Here is a 9,977-nt window from a genome sequence, read left to right on the forward strand (position 1 = left end):
AAACCATTTCCCCTTGTCCTGCAGTTATCAACCCTTTCCAAGAGTTGATTCCCCTCCTGTTTGTAGGCTCCCTTTAGGTACTGAAAGGCTGCAATGAGGTCACCCCGCAGCCTTCTTTTCTCCAGGCTGAACAAACCCAGGTCCCTCAGCCTGTCTTCATAGGGAAGGTGCTCCAGTCCCCTGATCATCTTCATGGCTCTCCTCTGGACCCTCTCCAAACAGCTCCCTGTCTTTCTTGTACTGGGGGCTCCAGCGCTGGACACAGTACTCCAGATGGGTGCATCCAGGAATGATAATATTCTTTTTTTTCACATTTGAGGAAAGAAATTTAAGAAAATACTTGTTCTTTTTCTAAGAATAAACCTTAATAAGAATGATGCCAATAGGTTATATCAGCAATGGTATGGAGTTAAACCGTAACACTCATTATTACAGAGAAAGAAGGAAGTAAGTGGGGATATTACGGGCATCCCCATTGGGCATCAACTTGAATCTTGATGGATACATCAAGATGTTGTTCCACCATCCTTTCCTCCAAATAAACATTCAATTGTAAAATGATAATTTTCTGTTTCCCCTCCCAATTCAAATTTTACTGTTTACGTAGAGAGTAACTAGATCTTCTCAGACATCTTTTCACTCCATTTCCTTCCCCATTTTTTTCCCCAAGAAAAAAATCCAGGCTTGCAAGGCTGATGGACAGCTTTATAATAAAGACAGAGGGGGGCCATTGCAGCAACCATTCAGTGCTCAGTTTTGGTGACCTGCATACATGTTTGGTGACTTGAGTGTCTGAAAGTTGGCATGAGTTCTGTTTACTAAGACCAAGAAGAAAAAAAAAGTGTTCTGACATAGCTGGTGTGTTATGTACTAAGGGATCGCCGTCAATTCCTGAGAAATGCTGTGGTTGAAAACGTTGGGGGAAAAAAAAAGTGGGGAAAAAAAAAAAAAAAGCTTATAGTGAATTCTTAAAAGATATAGAAGCTCTGTATGTTCTGTGGTCGTGTTATAAACTCTTTGCAATCTTTTTTGGAAAGAACAAAAACCTAAGTGCACAGTGAGCAAACGCACATACAGCTCTAGGCCTGGGAGCCTCAGCGGCTCTGCTCTCTGCACAGTAAGTATTGCAGCTCTGCTTTTGTCCCAGCTTGGCAGCTCTGGAACAGGGCAAAGATTTTCCAGCAGTTGTTTTGAATTGTGTTCCGCTATTGTCTGATAGCATCGTGTGCTGAAACCTTAGCCATGAAGTCAAAGGGAAGCCAGGCATGAGGAAAGCTTTGAGTACTGAAGGCCAACAATAAGGGCAGCATGACTTTGAGTTGTTTGAAGAACGAAGGGCCTTGCTGGGCTGCTCCTATACCTGAGATTGTGGTCCTTGTGCCACTACCGGCGTTACCATGGGTTTAAAATAGCAGCAGTAGCTTGGGTGTGACTTCTTAAGTTGTCTTGCAACAGGACAGTTCAGTTACTGCCACTTGGTTTTAGTAAAGAGCAAGAGAATGTAGCACTCAAATGCAAACAATTAGATTATGACTAGAACAAATGTCTCTGAAGACATAGAAACGTTCTCCCGATACAAGATCTTCTGTATTTCAATTTAAAAGAAACTGTATTTGTAATACTAGAGAACAGTAAAAGCCTATAGCTCTTTGCACCTTTTGCCAGAAGCAAAAAAAAAGAGAGAACATGAAACACTACATCACAAGAACTGGGATTTACTCAGTTTTAGACTGCCGTAAACATGCCTAGCTTTGCTGAGTTGAGACTCAGTGTCAGGGACAGTTAGAGGCAGCAGCAAGCGGATATGCTCAGAGCGTTGCCCTTTCCCTGCTGTGCACTTCTCTCACGTGTAATTTTAGCATATGCGCTGTGCACAAGCTCTGAGGGATCAGTGCCCTCTGTATGGTGGGGAGGGGCCACTGAACATCAAGCAGCACAAACTAATAATTCTGCATTGCAATGCAGGCTGCTCAGTTCTTACTTACTTATCAAATGAGTTTCATAAAACTTCTCTAGCTGAATGTCCGGGACAAGAAAGCAAAGTAATCAGTCTGCAGCCTTTGCCTTTGCCTGAGACTGCTTTTCTCGTGGACTAAGCATCTTCTTTTTTAGCCAAAATATACTTTCAAGCTCCTTCCATGCTGTTCATTAAAACGTTCTTACAGTAAACACAGTATGAGGAGTGAACAAGAAACACCAGAATATCTTATTGCATTATTGCTTTGGTAATATTAAATCACTGAATATGTCATTTGTGTTCAGCATGTTATTTCCTGCAGCAAATTACCAGTAAAAGCTGGCATTAACATTTGTGTTACAGTTTAGCTGGTAGAACATAATTAAAGATTGTATCGTGTGATGACAAAAAAGAGTTGAATGAGAGGCCATAACTGTAACCCTCACATTTCATAATATGTGAGTGCTTGATGTCACAGTCTTCTTTCAATGTAGCTCTCATAAATAATTTTCTTCAAAAACTAGAGCAGAAAAGCCCCAAGTACTCGTGGTGATGCTTGTATGATATTGGGGCATAAGAGGTGAAGCCTTTAGGTTCCCCAGAGAAACGGCAGCCACTTGAAGCAGTGTGCTTGCTTACAGCAGCAACCGTATGTGGACCAGCACAAGACAAGCTCTGTCATGATATGGAATATTGATAAAACCAGGACACCGTGCTGTGGGTCGCAGCAGTAATGGCAGCCACACAGGGTTTAGAAAGTTTGGGTATCGCTCCAGGATCTGCTACATTATTTCACATAGTGTCTCTCCCACACATTGGTCTGCAGTGTGACCTATTTAGCCACAGCACTGCCCACCCACCCTGCCTGCTGCCCCACATCCGCCTCACTCCTTCCATTTCCTCTCTTTCTGTAAAGTTCTGTGAGATCTGCTGATGCAAGATGATATTGCAGAGGCAGGTGTTCTTCCCAGAGACTGTCTACGGGAGGGAATGAGCCAGGGACAGGAACAAATCTGCCTTATGGAGAGACCAGCACCAAGAGTGAGCGAAAACCAAAGATGCAAGATCCATATCCATACGTATACCTGCAGAACTGGTAATGAACCAGTTCTTCAGGTCTCAGTAGCAGCAATGGCAGAGGTGCTGAATGTCTGTGCGCCTTTAAGCCGTCCACAAGAGAAGATAAGCTCTATGGGCGATTGCATGCTTTCAAGTTAATCATTAGAAAGAAAAGTTCTGGTACTTTTCACTTATGTCAGCTTGCTAGGTGTGTCTGGTGGCTCTAAAGGACCCGCAAAGAGGTGAGGTTGCGTGCCTGTGCTGAGAAGAAGGCTGCAACCTGTGCTGCTCAGTGCTTATCCCAGCTCTTCCCCACATCCCATCCTCATCCCTACTTTCTAATCCTATCTCTGTGTCCCGTCCTCGTATGTGGTTGCTGGAGGAGTCCTTTTGCTGGTATTTCAGCCAGAGCAACTCTTCCAATCTAGAAAAATAAACCTGATTATCATGACTTTCGCAGTCATTTCTGGATATATTTCACAAGTGTGCTAAGCTGGATGCAGTTTAACAGCTGGGTGACTCCTGTGGCATGCTGAGCTGCTTGAGCTTGGACTCCAACCTTCTAGATGCCAGAGTTGTGTTAAAACATACTGCTCAAAAAATGAAGCCTAGGAACTTTGTAATACACAGATTTGGATGTGAACTGTATTTCTTTTTCCATCAGCTGAATAGTTTAATACCTATGTTTATTCCACAATGCTGTGAATGCGCTGAGGTGGAAGGAACTTGTGGTGACACATGCATCAGGTCATTGTGCTCCTCACTGCTTGGGACCAGCACTGGACTCCTGAGTGGATGTCACAACAGCAGGACAGCATGTTGAAAGGCAGTGCTGACAAAATGACTCTATGCTGAACAGTTTCTAGCAGCTATGGAACCTGAAATCTGTTTCATTGAATTGTTTCAGCAAGTGCTCCAATGGCTGAAATGTGTCTCTCTTAAGTGAGATTAAAAAGAACATGACAAAAGTTTGTCTAGCATGCCTCAACCCAAATTTCATATAAAGGATACAGCTTGTTATTTTTCAAAAGGCATCAAATATATTTTCTTTGTAGCTTGACTTATTATGGCCTATGGGAACAATTTTAAAACTGAAACATGTAAGAAGAAAGGGGGAAAAATAACTGGACTACACAGGAGGCGCTTGCATATCCTGAATGTGTTATCTGTCCTTTGAAAGAAGAGATCAGAAGATATTTTGACAGATTTCCCCCAAAAGGAACATACTTATAAAGAATATTTACTTAGAAAACATTTGTCATTTTTCAAAGATATTTATCGAGCTAAATGACACACAAAAAAGAAATAAAGCCTGCCTTAGCATGTCCAAAGCAAAACAGAATTGAAAGAAAGCAACACAGGGATGTCTACCCATGGAACAAATCCAGCTCAGCCACTGGCAACAAATAAAATCGGCATGGTTTGTCGTTCGGAGCCTGGGTATTGGTGCCAGGGTACAGCACGTGGCTTTGACCCACTCTCCTTATCCTTTCCCGTACAGTTTTTGGTGGAGAACTCGTGGGCAGCCCACTGCTGTCCTTCCTCTGCTGGAGAGCATTTTCCAGGCTGTTCCTAAACCTGTATTCCACCTCTTTTTTGAGACACCTCTCTCAGGTGCCTCCTTGACAGCACACTTTCAGCAGCCACAGGAGCATTGTTCAGTGTTTGTGCAGCACCTGGCACTAGGCCACATGTTCACTGTGACAGCTTGCCAAGGCAGGCCTGGCAATTCTGTGGCAACTCAGTGCAGGTAAGCGCACACTGCAGGACACAGATGCTTGGCTGGGCAGCAAGCTGTGCCTTGGTGCAGCCAGCACACAGCAGAGATGTACCAGACCCCCTAAGAGCAGACAGATTGCCTATTTTCTTTCAGACATTCAGGCTCCAAATTTGCGCTATGTCTCTGCCCCAGCTTCACAGACACCTTCAGATGAAGTCTGAGATTTCTTCTCCTGCTTAGCGGGACCAGCTCCTAACTCAGCTATCCACATTTCAATTCCTGAAAAAAATCACATCATTTGGAGTTTAAGACTAAATCCTGGAATTGAGGGGAAAAAATCCCAAACAACAAAAGCCCATCAGGTGTGGATAAAGCAAGATGGAGATCTGCAGGCTCTGGGAACTGGAGCACATCCCTCTGCTAGTTGCCAGGAGCGTGCTCTCAGCTGCTGGAGGGCTCTCTCCATTAAACTTCCCGTCAGTTCTGAAATAGCAAAGAGGATTGATACTGCGGCAGTGTGCGGGATGGGTGAGGTGAATGCCATCTCTCGTTGGTTTGCCTTCATAAATAGCCTCCCTCTCCACTTTCTTTTTACAGACTTTCAGAAGGAATACTGATTTTTACCATATATAAAGTAGGTGAACTACCTTCTGTAACTTCTGCATCCAGGGAGGTCCAGCTGTTAAAACCAACTGGTAAGAGTTTTCAGGCCATCATTTTCTCTCAATAGAAAGGACTTCAGGATTTCAGTGTCACACAGAAGTTTCAATCCACATTGGCAAGAAAATTGCTAAGCAATTTTCTATGTATTTGTTTCTATGGCCTTAGGCAATTTTTATTTCAGGAGAATCAACATCGTACACATGAGCATGCAAAACACCTGGTGGAGTTCAGCTAAAGAAAAATACAATTATACCTTAATAAAAAGGTAAGATAACTTTGCTGTTCGGCAGATCACTGGCATTGCAGGAACACTGTGGGTGCCTGGAATTCACTTCTATTGTCTCCAACATGAATTGCTTTGAAAAAGGTCACATGAGGAGGAAAGGAAGTTTTGATTTTCACATGCCTGTTATTGCTAAGGAAACCACTTCCTTGGTATTCACATATTCAGCATGTCTCCAGTTCTGGCTCTCTGACAAATGACATTGTGCTACTTCATCAAGGAACAAAGAGGGGCGGGGAATGCTGTTAAATAACTTGACCTGTTCTGAACTGGACTGCTGAACTTCAAGGACACTCCGTAAGAGCATGCCGGGGCCTCTGATAGCTGCAAATGAGATTCCTGAAGTTCAGAAACATAAAGGCTCTAGTCCACATCTAACCGTGCTCAGTTATTTCTGAGGTTTACTGGCTTGTAGCAATGGCAATGACCTTAGACTATTGCAGATGCTGAGAAACCAGTTTTCTAGCACAAAACTCTCTGAATTATTTTCTTGGCAGAATTTATTCTAGCCTTCAGACATACCTTTGCATATTTTTTTTTACATATTTAGATATCAGAATCTGATTATGAAAAGATGTTACCTGGTAATTTCATTGAAAGCAATTGTACTTGAACTGTAATCCATGGGACTCTTCCCATTTTTTTGAATTCTAAATCAAACAAGGAAACAACTGGAGAAACAAGCTACAGTTGGTGAGGATGGAGATTTTTTTTTTTTTTAAGAGGAATGAAGCAAATTTTCTTTGCTATCTGATATTTGCAGATCTCAATCTAACAAGAAAATGTATGTTAAGTAGGCTTATTTCTGCTTTACATGAAGTCTAGCATGCTTCAGGCTGTGAGTTCCACAGAAAATATGCAATAGTTACTGAGATTACTGGGAGCAAGCACAAGGCAGACACAAATCACAGGAATTAAACAGCTAAAGCCCTGCTCAATTTACTGAGAGGCTACTATGCTTCTGGTATGTCAAGATCTATTTGTCTAAGTGTTATCGGGAAAAACAACATAATGCAGTGCACTGTACCTGGGATGCAAGGCCAGGAATCAGAATTTCTGGATCTTGATAAATGTTTATAAATATCTAAAGGGAGGTGGGAGGCAAATGGATAAGGCCGGGCTTTTCTTGGTGGTATGTAGTGACTGGACAAGGAGTAATGGCATAAAACTTGAACACAGGAAATTCTGTACTAACGTGTGGAAGAACTTCTTTATGATAAGGATGATGGAGCATGAGGTTGCCCAGAGAGGTTGTGGAGTCTCCTAGTAAGGAGACATTCAAGACCCATCTGGATACCTACCTGTGCAACCTATTGCAGGGTACCTGCTTTAGCAAAGGAATTGGACTCAATGATCTCTCCAGGTCCCTTCCAACTTCTGTGATTGTCATCTCGGCCCTGCCTCAGATGTATGTGGTGGCCCTGGAGCAGCAGCCTCACTCCCTGCACACTTACCAGAGCAGCATTGTGAGTTGTCTGCTCCACTAAGGAACTGGGCAGTCAGCTCCCAGCTTCTGCATGCTCGTCTGACAATGTGAATGGCACCATAAATATTACTGTTATATGTGAGACCTCTCCACGTTCGTCCCTCAGAGAACATCACTGTGTACCTCGGATCTGAGGCAACAGACCTGTGCTCTAGCACCAGGCCTGAGACCCAGCCCCATGGGGACTGCAGATGCAGCCTGCTGGCAGCACAGGAGCTACCAGGGTGCTCACCACCATGAGGGCCTTGCTTTAATCCTTCTTCAATATGTTAAAACTAAGGTGTTTACGAAATGGACTGGCTCTCCTCTCAGAGAAAGGCTTCATTACCGTCCTGCCAGTTGCAGGGACATAGCCCACTTTCTCAAAATTTCCTGGCTTAATGCAGGAATAACAGAGAGAAGGACCTATGGCCTGTTTATTTAGAAAGAAGAATTAGATGGCTTAAAATGCTTAAACACATGCTGGAGTTAATCTCCTACTGAATTTCCTAAGATCTTCATCTCTGAACCATTATCTTACTGGGGGCTTTGCTGGGGTATACTCTTATTCCAAGGAGATCTAAGGGGTCAGCTGAGGTGAGACAGAAGAGGCAAAAACCCCCAAGTAAAGCCACAGAATAGTTTTTAGTTAGTTTGCTTGCTTTTAAACAGAACCAGTTATCTCCTGTAATACAGGAACGCCGAGAAGTTCCATGAAATAAATGAGTTCCAGGCACAGAGGACGTGAGAGTACTCATGACCCAGGAACTGCACTCTTCTGCTCAGAGGAGCAGCAGCAGCTTCTTAATTATTCCAGAAACTGCTTATGAGTAAATATTTTGAAATTGCTGAGAAAAAGCAAGTGCTAAAACCATAAGGTCTACATCTTGTGCTGCATATAGTTTTGCACTCATCACTACTTGTAGGAATTAGTCCAGCCAACATCTCTTGTGGCTCTGGCATCCCCACCATCAGCCAGCCTCACGGTTCTGTTGCAGTACCAATTGTTATTGCCGGCTGGTTGGCTGGCGACCCGAACCTATACAAGGCTTTGCAAATCATCAGAAAAATCATCAAATCCCTGCTGTGGTCCATGGGGAGCCAGGACGGAAGGAAGGGAGTGCTCCCGGCTGATGCTGGGTTGCTAAGCACAGGGGCTGCTATGCCAGGGAGGCAGGACAGGGCTGGGCCATCAGGCTGGGAGCATATGAGCCCTCAATGAGCTGCATGCTGCTGTGCATTTACATAGCTTACGTACATTTACATAGTTTACACTGGAAGAAAGCACTGGCAGGGAAGGGTCAAAAGTACAAAGCTTGAGAGCTAAAGCCTACACTGACTGCACAGTAGCTGATAATGTCCTCAGCAGAAAAGCACTTAAGAGGAGGAACTGCAAGAAAATCAGGATCGCACTGCTAAGGAGAATTTCAAAGGCCAAAAGGCAAGAATGTTAAAAATATCTCCAAATAAAACCCACGTGACCTGGTCCAGCAAAGCTCCTTTGCACAAAAGCTGCGGGGTACGGATGCACCCCCTGTGAGCAAGGAGCACAGTGGAAAAAGGAGATTCCCCTCAATCTTAGTTTATGTGTCTAAAACAAAATGAGCTTTTGCTCACCCTTATCTGCATGATCTTAGATTCCTTCATGTGACTCACTTGACACCTACTTATTTCCCAGTGCACATATTTAACAGTTTCCCTGGGCATCTTTCTCACTTGGATGGTGCCTGAAACCAGAGCTCTGTCATTCCCCAGTTACTACCCACACCACACTCTGTCCCATGTACTTCCCTCTCCTTAGAGAAGGCAGAGTACTCACAGAGATGCTGGCTGTGGCCAGGCCAGCCCATGTCTGCTTTCACTTCCTCCAGTACAGTCGCATACCTCAGTATTGGTGCTTTAATTCAGACTGATGTAACCAAGATTGAAATCTGTCCTATAGCAGATATTTCTCAAAGCTTATCAAAGAAGAACCATACCAGAAAAGAAGCAAGAAAAACAGAGAGTGCCACTAAACTTTGCTAAGATAGGTTTCAAAGTCAGTGAAAGCCACCTGAGACAGAATTAAAACATACAACAAAGTAGCACCCTGAAAAAAAACAAAAATTTCCGAGCAGCGATGTGCTACAGATCCCATAGAACATTTGTAATTACTTATAACTAGCAAAGACTAAGGAGGAAGGCCTGCACAGAACTAACAGCAGATGAGTAAAGTCAGTGCTCACTGCTGGGTTGCTTTAGCCAACACCTTCACTGTGGTATGCACACCCATCACAGCTCCCTGCTTGGGCCAGTAGCTGTATCTGCACAGCAGGAAGGAGGAAAAAGAACAACATGTGAAACTGGCTTTATGGACGATATAAAATAACAGGACACCACACTTTAATGAGATAATTAAAACTCTGTTGCTGCTTTGCTACATGCCAAGGACACTCAGTTTCTTGGCAACAGCCTCTAATTTTCCTTCTTTGATATCCAGGTCACAGCCATTTGAATTAGAGGCTCATTTCCAGCAGCAGAGCACAACAATGGCACACAGCTTTCTGTCCGAGCGGAAGCTTTACCCCAAAGTTCAGTGCCTTTCAACTACATATTGACTGTAACTGCAATTATAAAAACTGAAAGCCTTTATGATGGGGAATATCACAATATTTGCAGAGGTGAGGTGAGACTTTCATATTCAAAAACTGGATAGCCTTGTGCAGTATAAGCAACTTCTCACATCAGCAGCAGTTAAGTCTGTATTGTTCCAGCTAAAGAATGTGACTGAAAGCGTAAAGAGGAAGAGAAGGAAAACACCTGTTCCATCCCCGGCTCCCCAGTTTCTTCA

The sequence above is a fragment of the Centrocercus urophasianus genome, unplaced genomic scaffold, assembly GCF_019232065.1.
Source record: "Centrocercus urophasianus isolate 14NV4802_14NV808 unplaced genomic scaffold, USGS_Curo_1.0 seq_10, whole genome shotgun sequence".
Classification (NCBI taxonomy): domain Eukaryota; kingdom Metazoa; phylum Chordata; class Aves; order Galliformes; family Phasianidae; genus Centrocercus; species Centrocercus urophasianus.